General features: G+C 45.4%; 2 pseudogenes across 2 annotated transcripts in view; one reads left to right on the top strand and one right to left on the bottom strand.

Annotated features, from left to right (window-relative positions):
* The window catches only part of LOC309653935, a 111,698-nt pseudogene that overhangs the window by 73,068 nt on the left and 25,990 nt on the right, over positions 1 to 12,640 (bottom strand). The window contains exon 5 of the transcript in view: positions 1,539 to 1,636. The product of the transcript in view is annotated as an uncharacterized misc_RNA (transcript). The remainder of the gene's footprint in view (positions 1 to 1,538; positions 1,637 to 12,640) is intronic.
* LOC309653929 (uncharacterized protein C2orf78 pseudogene) lies at positions 5,178 to 12,087 on the top strand (annotated as a pseudogene). The gene is made up of 3 exons: positions 5,178 to 5,265; positions 8,153 to 8,902; positions 10,175 to 12,087. The product of its transcript is annotated as an uncharacterized protein C2orf78 pseudogene (transcript).

Below are 12,640 nucleotides of genomic sequence, written 5' to 3'. Positions count from 1 at the left end.
CTGTATCAGGAGGCCCACGAACAAATCAGGGGCATAGCCGCCTGTCACTTCCCTACCAGGAAGGAAGCCAGGTATATTACTATAACCAAGGCACACTGGGGTCTTCACTGTATGGAGAACTTGGCTCCTGCCCGCAATCCTATGGCTCCGCGTCATACACAGGAAGTAGGGCCTCTGCGCAACCAGAAATGGGAATGGGACTGAAGGAGATTCAGCCCACAAATATCCGACCACCAGCTTCCACCTCTGCAATCTGCCACCCTGTGTCTGCTCAACGCATCACAGAAACAAGTTTTCAAGGTGAGTATACAAACGGCAGAGAAAGTTGAAGAATGAGGTCGGCATTCACAAACGGGGTCAAATCGACAGCTGGGAAGGGGTGTAGAGACAGGTAGAATTTAGATCCTGAGCCTTTAATAACCACTACCTTCTCTCAGTGCTCTCTGTTTTTAGACTCTATATAAGAACAGCTAGGGCTTCCCTGGTGGCGCCTGCCAATGCAGGGGACACGGCTTCGAGCCCCGGTCTGCGAAGATCCCACATGCCGTGCAGCAACTAAGCGCATGTGCCACAACGACTGAGCCAGCATTCCAGAGCCCGTGAGCCGCAACTACCGAAGCCCACGCGCCTACAGCCCATGCTCCGCAACAAGAGAGGCCACCGCAATGAGAAGCCCGCACACCGCAACCAAGAGTAGACCCCGCTAGCCGCAACTAGAGAAAGCCCGTGCACACCAATGAGGACCCAGTGCAGCCAAAAAAATAAATACGTAGAATAAATAAGTTCAATCAATCAATCAATCAATAAACGTAAATTAAAAAAAAAAAACAAACAAAAAAACAGAACACCTAATGCAGGTGGGAAGGTGGGAGGGACACTGTAAAGGTCATCTATGCTACATGTACAAGAACCCCAAGAGCACACCAATAGGTACCACATTTTTCACTGCTGTAGCCGAGCATTCCCCCTGTACTACCACACTGTAGCACTCCCTTCCCTCGTCTACTGCTACAGTCTCTTTGGAAGGTGTTTCAGAACTCTTGTTATGAGAGTGCCAGTTGAACTGTCCTCACTTCCGTCATTTATACCAGGATTTAAGACCTTGTGGTCCGAGATCCTGTCCAGAGAGCAAGCAGGCTAAGACTCTGTCTTTGTTTCTATATTTCATCAGAAAGGGCTCTACCCCCTCTCCTAGTTCATGGTGTGAAGTGTTCTTAGCCTCTCGGGAAAGTGGGGAGAATTCAAAGGACTCTCTATGAGAATGCTAGGCTTTGTAAAACATTTCAGTTTTTTAAAAAGAAGACTCATTTTGTATTGGACTTACAACAGTCCTATGAGATACAAAGAGAGCCAAGGATCAGTGACATGAAATGATCACCAGTAAGAATTACAACAGTCACCGCTTACCTCGTAGCATAGGGCACACTGTCCATGATCCTTAAGAAGAGTTAGTAGAAATGCCTTGCCCATCTTGCCCCTGAACCCCTTGAAAGGTACACGACTGCTGTGTTGGTGTTTAGGGGGAGCATCTCACTTACCCGGGACTGACTTCAACCTTGATTCCTCTGTAGTGATGGAGACTTCCCCGCTGATGAAAAATTCCCTGGGATTGCAACCTCCAAGCCAGACCGCTTTCCTATGGAATGACAGAGAACTTCAGAGAACTTGTCAAGATGAAACACCAGTCAGTCTGCGGGAGAAAGGGAAGAAGAGAACGATGGAAATCGTTTCTGGGAAACTATTTTTACATTATGTTTTGTTTGTTCCTGGTAAATAAACTGAAATCTTCTTAACATTCAAACAAAATCTAAACCACTAAATTCAACAACACAGGAGTATAACTTTTGAAAAAAATTTCTTTGGCTGCGCAGCATGTGGGATCTTAGCTCCCCAACCAGGGATTGAACCCACGCCTGCTGCATTGGAAGCGCAGAGTCTTCACCACTGGACCACCAGGGAAGTCCCAGGAATAGAACTTTTAAAGGAGAAGGTATAAACCCCTGGGTTATATGAACTGGAGATTTTTAGTAAGAAGTCAATAGATCTTTTGTTAGGCACATTTTATGTTAGGCTGTCTCCCTGCACAGGACGCAGGCGCCTTGAAAATGGAAATCACATCCCTCTATAGTACGTCCCTCTTCTTTCTGCTTTGCAGTTTGCTGCTCCACTTGTTCAACCCCACCTAGTAATAACCTATACTTCCCTTGTTCCTGTTTTCCCATCTGGAAAACAGACAAAAGGCAACCAAACAACGCAAAGGTCTCAACAAATAAGGGATACCCAAAACCAGAGATGGCCAGAACTTCTGTATCCCTCATGAAACCTAGCCCGGTGTTCAATACTTAGGTATCATTAATACATGCGTGTTGACTGAAACAGTTGAAACGCAATTCTTCCACTTCCCAGTTTAGTTTTAGTCCTCATACAAAACCTGATCATCAAATTCCTTAATGCTAGGAATCACAGTGAAAAATAATTTCTCAACTGACTTCTGTCAGATGAGTGAGAACTAAGGTTAATTCAGTGTATCTGAAGCATAGAAAGTGAGGGCAAACGTGGCACAAGATGGGGCTAGAGAAGCAGAGAGGATTCTAGAGCACGCAGAGTCTTAAAGGCCACCAGTGTGTTTTCTATTCTCAAAACAATGTTTGTGAGCGATGTTTATGAGCAATGTTCCAACTTGCTTTGAAGGTTTCTTGTGTGAAGAATGGATTGGAGGGAAACAAGATATATGGACACTAGTTAGGACCTAATCGCAACAGACAGGCAAGTTCAGTATTAGGATGTTGAGGGAGAGCTGACAGATTCCAAAGAAATTCAGGAGATAAACTGAGGCGGGCTTAATGGGGTATGAGATGGAGGAAAGGAAGGTCTTAGGGAATTAAAGGGTTTACTGCACACATGAGCAGAGTCTCAAAATTAATCATTTGAACGTACAGAGGGGGATCTCCCAAATGACACCGGTTAGGAAGCAACGGTACGCCCTTTAGAATTCCTAGAGACAGCACAAATCAACTGTTTCGATGGAAAATTCGGCGGGACCCTTGATTTCCATGGGAATATAGAGAAAAGAGACACTGATCTGGCTTGCAGGTATTTAGGAAGTTGTTAGCCTGACATCACATACTAGTCTCATGTAAGTAGGCCGTCTGAAGTATGAAGCTTAGGGGAAAAACCTTGAAGAAAACTTAAAAGCTTAAGCCACACCTCTATACTACACCACCTTTCACAGTTTCTTCTCAGATAAGCAGCATCCCCATCAGTGAAGAAACTCACATCTCATAATAGGAACAACAGGCCTAAAAATTAAATGTGTGTCTTTGGAGGTCCCATCTATGCGATATCTTCCTGGTACCAGAGAAGTCCCCAGGAAGATCGATCTTTGCACCCCTGAAAGCTTACCACCAAGGAAAATGACTAGGTCCATAGATTTGCTCCCTCAAACCAGCCTACCTCACACATAAATCACTAGCAACTCAGCCCTTAACTCACATTATCACAGTCACAAGAGTGGTTAGGGAGAAAATCACTAACCAGGGGAACTAACACAGAGGCAATCCAGGCCAAGCTGGGCTGGTGGCAGATATCTGCTCCTTACGCTCGGGTGCATAATGCGACTCACCACAATGCCTTTTTCACAGACCCTTTTTAAAGTTTCTCCACAAAATCCAACAGCTCAAGTTAGTTCATGACGCTTCAAGGTAAACAATCGTCAAGAGAAAAACATGCAATATGTCTTACAATGTTGGATTCCTTACAAATAGGACAAGGAAATAACCATGTAGACAAAACCAGAGCATTTGAAAACATCTGCGTTCTACAAACATACCAGTGAATGCTATAAATAAGGTAATATGACATAAAACAAAATGAAAACTAGATGTGAGACTGTTCTCTTCAGTGTACAGACTTCATGGCAGTTGCTGCACGATCTAGCTACTTATATCTACAACTCTCTGTTCTGTTAATACAAAATGAGGCCCAAGTGTGTCAACTTGTTTCCCACAGAAACCAAAAAACCTACATGCATCTCTTTTCTCCGGTGCCCTTTCACCTTACCTGCTCCCAGTTCTCCACCAATGTCCTCCTCTTTCTCTAATTATTCTCCTCTTCATTGTGCTTGGCCTTGCACCCAAGCATGCAAGACAGAGAGTCCTAGAGGTCCGAGATTCTAGAGGGGCTGTTTGCAAGGGGGAGGAGATTACGGTAACTGCCACACTGTATATACTTCTGTGCAAAGAAAGAGGGACAGTGTTCAGAATGTCTCTCACATATAAAAAGAGCTGGATGGCAGGATACCTGTGTGGCCCAAGGAACTAGAGCTAGCAAATCATGGGCAAAACAATTGCAACCAAAGGCTGGAAGAGGAAAGGTCTGCAACCAGCTCTGTCTCCTGGCTCTCTGGTATTTGCTGCCAATGGGCAGAGTCTATTTCGTGAAGCATCAAGCACTGAAAAGAAGACTCCTGCTGCTGGAAGTTGACAGGAAGGAACATCCAATGCAAGACCAAGGCTTGTCCTAGAAGCAATGCCCATAATGGAAGAAAAAAAAAAAAAAAGAAAGCGGAAGAGAAATGTTAAGTCGCAAGTCCAACCTGGCCCCCAGCCTAGCCCAGCCCAAGGAAGGTAGGAGTCAAGGAGAAGAAACTAAAAGAGAAGAGCCTTGGACCACAACATTCTCCACAGGGTACACTCAACAAACTTCACCCTGCTCTTTAACCAAGTTACAACTGTAATAGTTCAAACTACATGGCTCTTTCCTTCCTAAGGATACTAGTTAAATAAGATCTATATAGCTCTAAGTATATGATACATAAAATAGAATACTCTGTAGAATATAAGTAACTGTTAGTTAATTATATTAATGAACGTCTGTAAGAAATGTTGCAATGATTTCCCTAATGGAAGAGCCTGGGGGAGGTAAATCTGTCTTCTAGGATTTCCTCCCCAGAGCTCAGAAATTGAGGGGTTGTTTTAGCTCTCCTACGCTCTCTTCACCCAAGCCCGCCCTCCTGTTGGGGATCGGACCTCCCTATTGGCTAGCTCATACCTTTCAACTGCCTGCTTTGTGACATCACTCTCCTACCAAACCTACTACCACTTGGTAGAGGTCTTGGGGTTTCCGTGGAGCCGTTTGGACCAGTAACCAGTGACCTTTGTACTGGACACGTGCGCCGTTCAGCTGCAGCCACTCAGACATCCTCTAGTGTTGTCTCCTCATCCCTTGTACCTGCAGTTGATGTCTCCTCTTCTCTGACCATGTCAGGTAAGAAAAGAAACTTTGGAAAGTTTTGCGTTCGATTTCTTTTGCCCCTAAATTGAGGAGGAGATTCAAAATAGCGTGGAATAATGAGGGAAAGTATTGAACTACAAGTCTGGAGACCTAATTTCAGTTTTGACTTTGACGTTTACTGTCTGTGTGACTTTGGACAAATCACTGACTGCCTCACAAAGCCTGCTGCTTTCCTTATCTGTTACGTTAGGATACCACATTGGGTTGATCACTCTGATCCCCTTCTTTTCCAATATTCAGCCTTAAAGGGTACCCATGTAGAAAATGAAATCAGAGACTTCTCAAAAGAGTGTTTCAACAGAAACATAGAAAAGCCAGGTGACACAGAAAACTAGCGATATATACCAAGATGTTTCATCTCCAATGGTCTCCCTCCACTAGTATTTCGACTAGTTGAAAAGAGAGAATAGGGAGAGAGGATGGAGAGTACTGGGCTATATAGGGAGGCACAGAGTCAAACGTAAGCAAGTTTAGGATTGTTTTCATTAGCACAGGCCAACAGGAACCAAGAGATGGGAAAAAAATATAAGAATGAAGAGGGAAAGCATAGAGGAGCTCTCAAGAAAGAGGCAGTTTGCCATGGAATGTTGATGGGAGCCAAAGATTTTAAATTAAAGCAGAAACAGCACAGAGGGAAATCTGCTCAGAGCAGGGCAAAACAAAGCTGATGGTAGCAAATCCTTACATTAACAGACTAAGAAGGAAAGTAAGGCCAGAACAGGGGATCACCAGGAAGGGCAGCCTATCAGAAAAGTCATACTCCGTTTTCTTTCTTTTATTGCCTCTCTGAATACAGCTGGCACTTGACAGTTTGGAATAGAAACATTTTAGAAGTATGTTTTAGAAATGATGCTTCCTAGAAACCAGAAACCAAAGTGGTTATCTAGGGGGCTGCTTTTCAGTGTTCTATTCTTTCTAATTTTTAAACTAGGTAGACATTTGACCAATTAAACATTTTAAATGATATCTTCTACATTGAATCAGAAGGACTATTTCCTTTGTGTGATATGTAGCTTCTAAGGCAAGGTTGCTTTTCAATTTTTACAGTTATTTCCTTCCTAACACAGAGAGCACATTGATCAACAGCCATCGTTCGCTTGTAGATCTTAGCTACCGGAGAAGAAAAAGAAAAAGTCAAGCCCCACATCTCTAATTCCCCATTTAGGGAATTCCCTGGCGGTCCAGCGCTTAGGACTCGGTGCTTTCACGGCCAGGGCCACGCGGCGCGGCAAAAGAAAAAAAGAAAACACAAACATCCACATTTATCTAAAACAATGTTGTGGAGTCCTTTGGATTTTCTTACATTTGAAAATCTTTTTTAATTGGATTCTAGGGATGATGGTTTTTTGAGGTCTTGGGATGTCATCTTCTTGGATGTGGAAGATGATTCTAAGTTCTAGGATAAATACAAAAACCTTCTTGATACTTTTTAAGCTTCCTTTCTGCTTATTATATGAGTTATATTCATGGAAAGATATATTTCTCCTAGGCTTAATACCTGTTACTTGCTGGGTAAAAATATGAATGAGCACAATAATGAAACTCTTTTACACTTACTATTTTGCTGTCTGCTTTGTACCGGTTTTCATTGAAATACTTGTCTATATATGTTGTGGCTACCTATACATTCACATTTGTTGCATTCTGTTGCTTGTTGTGCATTTTTTACTGATTTATCGTCTCTGTCTGTATGCATTGGCTAGGAATTCATTCACCTCTATCACCTCCATCGTGTTTTTTGGTTAATAGTATTCACTAAAATAGAGTGGGCAAAATTCACTTTCATAATATTGCATGTATGGTACAGAATGTCATTTGTTAGTAAATTCATTAGGCTTTGATACTTGCCCACATACCCCAGTTTTCATTAATATCTATGGATTTCTTTTTCGTTACGTAACATGTTTTTCATGATTTTTCTTTGTCTTTCTAGAACTTATTGTATCTTCCTCCATATAAATCATACGCAATAGATCAGCTTATTCATCTATTAATTATTACTGCTATTATTATTGGTGGTGGTGTTATAACCACTTTATAGATGAGTAATCTGAAGTAATCAGATAACTTTTCTCTTTCCAAAAGCACTTAAGAAATCCACTTTCGGGTAATCATTTTGAGGTAGGATGAGAAACCAGGCTTGAAGAGGGCAAAAATGACTCTTTCAGTTCACCAGTTGGACTGAGCTATACGTCAACTCTAGGTAATAGCGTGGGAACTGCACAAGCAAAGGGAGACACTGAAGATGACAATGGTAATGGCCGTACTGTTTTCTAATGGACAAAAAAAATGCTTATATTATAAGTTCTATTTCTCCTGCTTTCTGGCACTATCATGCTCAGAGTGGAGTCCTGGCAAGGAAGTCAGGATACTTAGGTTCTGAAACCTGGTAATGACACTAACATAATGAGAGAACTTGAACAAGTCAACCCGACCTCTCTGAGCCTCAGTTTCCTTACTCGTGAAATGAGACTGAAAAAAGAGAAAGTTCTCTAAGGGCCTCCTAGTTCTAAAATGCTTCCAGTCTAGGAAATAGCATAGAAGTCAGTACGAGTGCAGGCTGAAGGGAAAGACAGGGCAGGGAGAAGGTTGCTTCCAGCCTAGAGAACAATGTCTGAACCATACCACTTGGCTCTTCTGCCCATCTGTGCCCAAGATGGGAGCACAGGCAGTTAATACAGAAGAGTGGAAAACTGCTCAGTCCTTACAGCCATCATTAACTGTCTGATTTTGGGTTTCTCAGGAAGGGTCGATAGTAGAGGTGTCCTGAGAGCAAGAACCTTAAGATAATGCTGTTCCTCAAACGTAGTGAGAATTTCTCAACCTCCCTGAGTTTTTCATGACCCTCTTGTTCTTACAGAAAATTTCCAAAATCCATCTCTACTTGGAACTCTAAATTCTCTGCAGCATTCTCTTCCTGTGGTGAGCAATGCAACTTCCCTAACACGAAGTGTCTGCAACTTCTCCAGAGTCTCTGCCCCTGCCGTCAGTTCGGCATCGGCTACCGGTACCTCTTTCCAGACACTCATGGGTAGTGCCTACCTTTACCAACATTCCAGCACGACTATGTTATCTGGAGTTACTGACCACAGCCAGATCTCCACTTCAGCTCCTTCCTATCCAGGTGTTCTTGAGTGGGACATCACAGGAAGCACTGAAAAGAATTCCTCTTCACTCGGAGACTTTACTCTGGCACTCACTGACCGGCACCCAGCTGCTTCCTCCATGTTTATGGCAGCCCAGTATGATAAAACTTCAGACGCCAATAACATGGTCCCTCTATATCCATCACTTTCTGCCAGGCTTGCTCAGGGAGCACCATCTCAGATTCCAAATCAGGGGCATAGCCGCCTGTCACTTCCCTACCAGGAAGGAAGCCAGGTATATTACTATAACCAAGGCACACTGGGGTCTTCACTGTATGGAGAACTTGGCTCCTGCCCGCAATCCTATGGCTCCGCGTCATACACAGGAAGTAGGGCCTCTGCGCAACCAGAAATGGGAATGGGACTGAAGGAGATTCAGCCCACAAATATCCGACCACCAGCTTCCACCTCTGCAATCTGCCACCCTGTGTCTGCTCAACGCATCACAGAAACAAGTTTTCAAGGTGAGTATACAAACGGCAGAGAAAGCTGAAGAATGAGGTCGGCATTCACAAATGGGGTCAAATCGACAGCTGGGAAGGGGTGTAGAGACAGGTAGAATTTAGATCCTGAGCCTTTAGTAACCACTACCTTCGCTCAGTGCCCTCTGTTTTTAGACTCTATATAAGAACACCTAGGGCTTCCCTGGTGGCGCCGTGGTTAAGAATCCGCCTGCCAATGCAATGCGGGGGACACGGGTTCGAGCCCTGGTCTGGGAAGATCCCACATGCCGTGGAGCAACTAAGCCCATGTGCCACAACGACTGAGCCTGCATTCTAGAGCCCGTGAGCCGCAACTACCGAAGCCCACGCGCCTAGAGCGCATGCTCCGCAACAAGAGAAGCCCGCACAGCGCAACCAAGAGTAGACCCCGCTAGCCGCAACTAGAGAAAGCCCGTGCACAGCAATGAAGACCCTGTGCAGCCAAAAAAATAAATACGTAGAATAAATAAGTTCAAACAATCAATCAATAAATAAACGTAAATTAAAAAAAACAAAAAAACAAAAAGAACACCTAATGCAGGTGGGAAGGTGGCAGGGACACTGTAAAGGTCATCTATGCTACATGTACAAGAACCCCGAGAGCACACCAATAGGTACCACATTTTTCACTGCTGTAGCCGAGCATTCCCCCTGTACTACCACACTGTAGCACTCCCTTCCCTCGTCTACTGCTACAGTCTCTTTGGAAGGTGTCTCAGAACTCTTGTTATGAGAGTGCCAGTTGAAGTGTCCTCACTTCCGTCATTTATACCAGGATTTAAGACCTTGTGGTCCGAGATCCTGTCCAGAGAGCAAGCAGGCTAAGACTCTGTCTTTGTTTCTGTATTTCATCAGAAAGGGCTCTACCCCCTCTCCTAGTTCATGGTGTGAAGTGTTCTTAGCCTCTCGGGAAAGTGGGGAGAATTGAAAGGACTCTATATGAGAATGCTAGGCTTTGTAAAACATTTCAGTTGTTTAAAAAGAAGACTCATTTTGTATTGGACTTACAACAGTCCTATGAGATACAAAGAGAGCCAAGGATCAGTGACATGAAATGATCACCAGTTAAGCATTACAACAGTCACCGCTTACCTCGTAGCATAGGGCACTGTCCATGATCCTTAAGAAGAGTTAGTAGAAATGCCTTGCCCATCTTGCCCCTGAACCCCTTGAAAGGTACATGACTGCTGTGTTGGTGTTTAGGGGGAGCATCTCATTTACCAGGGACTGACTTCTCCCTTGATCCCTTTGTAGTGATGGAGACTTCCCTGGTGATGAAAAATTCCCTGGGATTGCAACCTCCAAGCCAGACGTTTTGTGTGACACAAACTCAAGAACTCCCCAAGTCCTGCAGTAGCAGAAACAGTCACATACTTGAGAGTAACCCACCATCTGAACTTGGGGACATTTCAGTGACAGCTCCAGTCCAGAGTGCCAGGCGTCTCCTGGCCCTGCCTCCAGCTCCAAGCCAGGGACAAACAGAGAGTAAGAACGTGGAGGATATCAAAACCAAGCTGTCAAAGCCTCTGGAGGCCTACCAGATCCCAATAGAAAACCAAGATCCTCCACTACTCCCTTTGGGAATCCCTGATATTCCCCAGCCGCTGGCCTGCACCGATCCCCTCAGCCAAGAGAAGCAGCCTGGTTCTGAAAATGCTGATCTGGGAGAGAACAGCCTGAGTCGTCAGGACCTAGGGACACTTGAAAATGGGACTGAACCTAGCAGTGGTCTTGCAGACATTACTACACTGGCGGAGGATATTCACCTTCCCCAGCTCTTTAATTCTTGGAAAGATCTTGATCGATCCCAAGGTCCCAACGTGATCAAAGCTGAAGACACCAGAGCCATTAAGGTGAATCAGGTGCAGGAAAAGCCAAGTGTCGTAAAGGTTCCCTCTGATCAACCCAGGAAGAACAAACAGAAAGCCTCTGAGCCTATCAGTGGTGCTCCCAAGGCCAAAATCCAGCCAAAGGATCCAGAGTGCCTGTTAGGGGGAGAAGCGGTTATATGCACTGCTGCAGTCAGTGACAGGGCTCCTGCGAACACGGCCAAGCACTCTCAAGGCAAACCTCAGAAAGCTGCATCCGGAAAGATCAGCAAAACTGAGAGCCATGGGCAGGAAAAGACCAAAAGGACCAGAGGAAGAAACAAGGCTGAAGAGAACAAGCAGTCAGGGAACAAAGTCAAGGCAGAAGACAAGCCAGCAATCCCCAACACGAAGCGAAAGGAACACCAAACTGAGCTTCGCCAAGAGAGCTTTCAAAAGCCTCGAACCTCCCTTGGCGTGCGCATGCTGGAGTCTGTGAAGGTTCTTCATGCGCTGGGGAAGAAGAATGAGACGAAAACTGGGCTCTCTTCCTGTCGGCTCTTGGGAAATTCAAGCAACCCCAAAGACCCCCAGCCACCCCCAGCGATCCAGCCACGGCGGCATACCCCACGTGAGGGTAAGAGGCCTGAGAAAACGCAAGTCCAAGCCCAGAAAGCAGACAGCAGTGCTGAAACAGAGTGTCCATCTCCATCCCAGTGTGAGCGGCCTCCTCCTGGGAAGGTCAAGTTGATACCTCTGCCTTTTTCTGCCTGGGACAAGCCTCAAGCTCGACCCGCTCCTCGGAGGCCACAGTCTCTGGCCTCACATCGGCCTGCTGTGGCTTACCGTGCCCAGCCTGGTTCTACTGACTCAGCTCAACCTGCTGCAGTCAATTCATCCCAGCCAGCTCCTGCCTCTTTGCCAGGTCCCGCCAAACCAGCTCAGCCAACTGTGGCCAACCCAACCCAACCGGCTTGGACCAACCATACCCAGCCTCGTGTCCCTCAGCCTGCTGCTCCTAGGCCTGCACCCTACAAAACTTCATCTGGCGCTTCTCTCCAGCGCGAGCCTGTTCCCCCTGCTGTGACTAAGCGCCAGTCCCCACCCAAGCTCCAAACCCAACTTCTACTCCAAGACTTCAGCAAGCAACGAGTTCCATGGAGGGAACCCAACGTGCCTGAGCCAGTCATGTCAAAGCCCATCGAACAAGAGCAGAGGCCAGAGCGAGAGGCCATGAAGAGGCGGGCTCAACAACAACGGGAGAATGCTGCCAGATACACCTCTTCGGGGAAGCTGCAATTTTTCACCCAGAGGGACAAAGAAATGGAAATTGCTGACTACTACGGATACGTCAGGTGACAGCTGCTAGGATTCTTGCTGCCACCTTGGCTACCAGCGGTTCTTCCATACATAGGTAAGATAGGTATAGAACCGAATAAGTAAATGGAATAGAATTAATAGATGAGTAATAAACCTTTCGAATTTTGAGATGCTGCTAACTGGGGCGTGAGAAAGGAAGGCCTGAAAGTTGGATGGGAGAATGAAGGAAAGGGGTAAAAACTGAGGAAAGAGGAAGGAACTTGGCCCAGGGCTAGGAAGGCCAAAAGAGACGTATGGATTTAGGAAAGGAAGCAGGAGTGAGGATGAAATGGCAGAAGTAAAAAGCAGGGTCAGGGGTCTGGGTTGAAAGAACACAATTGGAGTAGAGTTGAAGGTGACAGGAGATGAGTCTAGGTTTACTAGGAGAAATAGAAACAAAGTCTCTCGGGGAGGTTGGCCTTAAGTCTCACAACCACCAGATAGGTATTTCAGAAAACAAGAGGTTCACGACACATCTCTGAAAGGTTTGAGTTGCCTTATTCAGGTGTGATTATAGTGGGGGAATAGGCAAATCTACCAGAGAAGTGGCTAG

This window comes from Balaenoptera physalus (genome assembly GCF_965194825.1).
Source record: "Balaenoptera physalus genome assembly, contig: HAP1_SCAFFOLD_1508, whole genome shotgun sequence".
NCBI lineage: Eukaryota > Metazoa > Chordata > Mammalia > Artiodactyla > Balaenopteridae > Balaenoptera > Balaenoptera physalus.
Note: the sequence above shows the minus strand (reverse complement) of the source record. Positions and strands in the feature narration are given on the sequence as shown.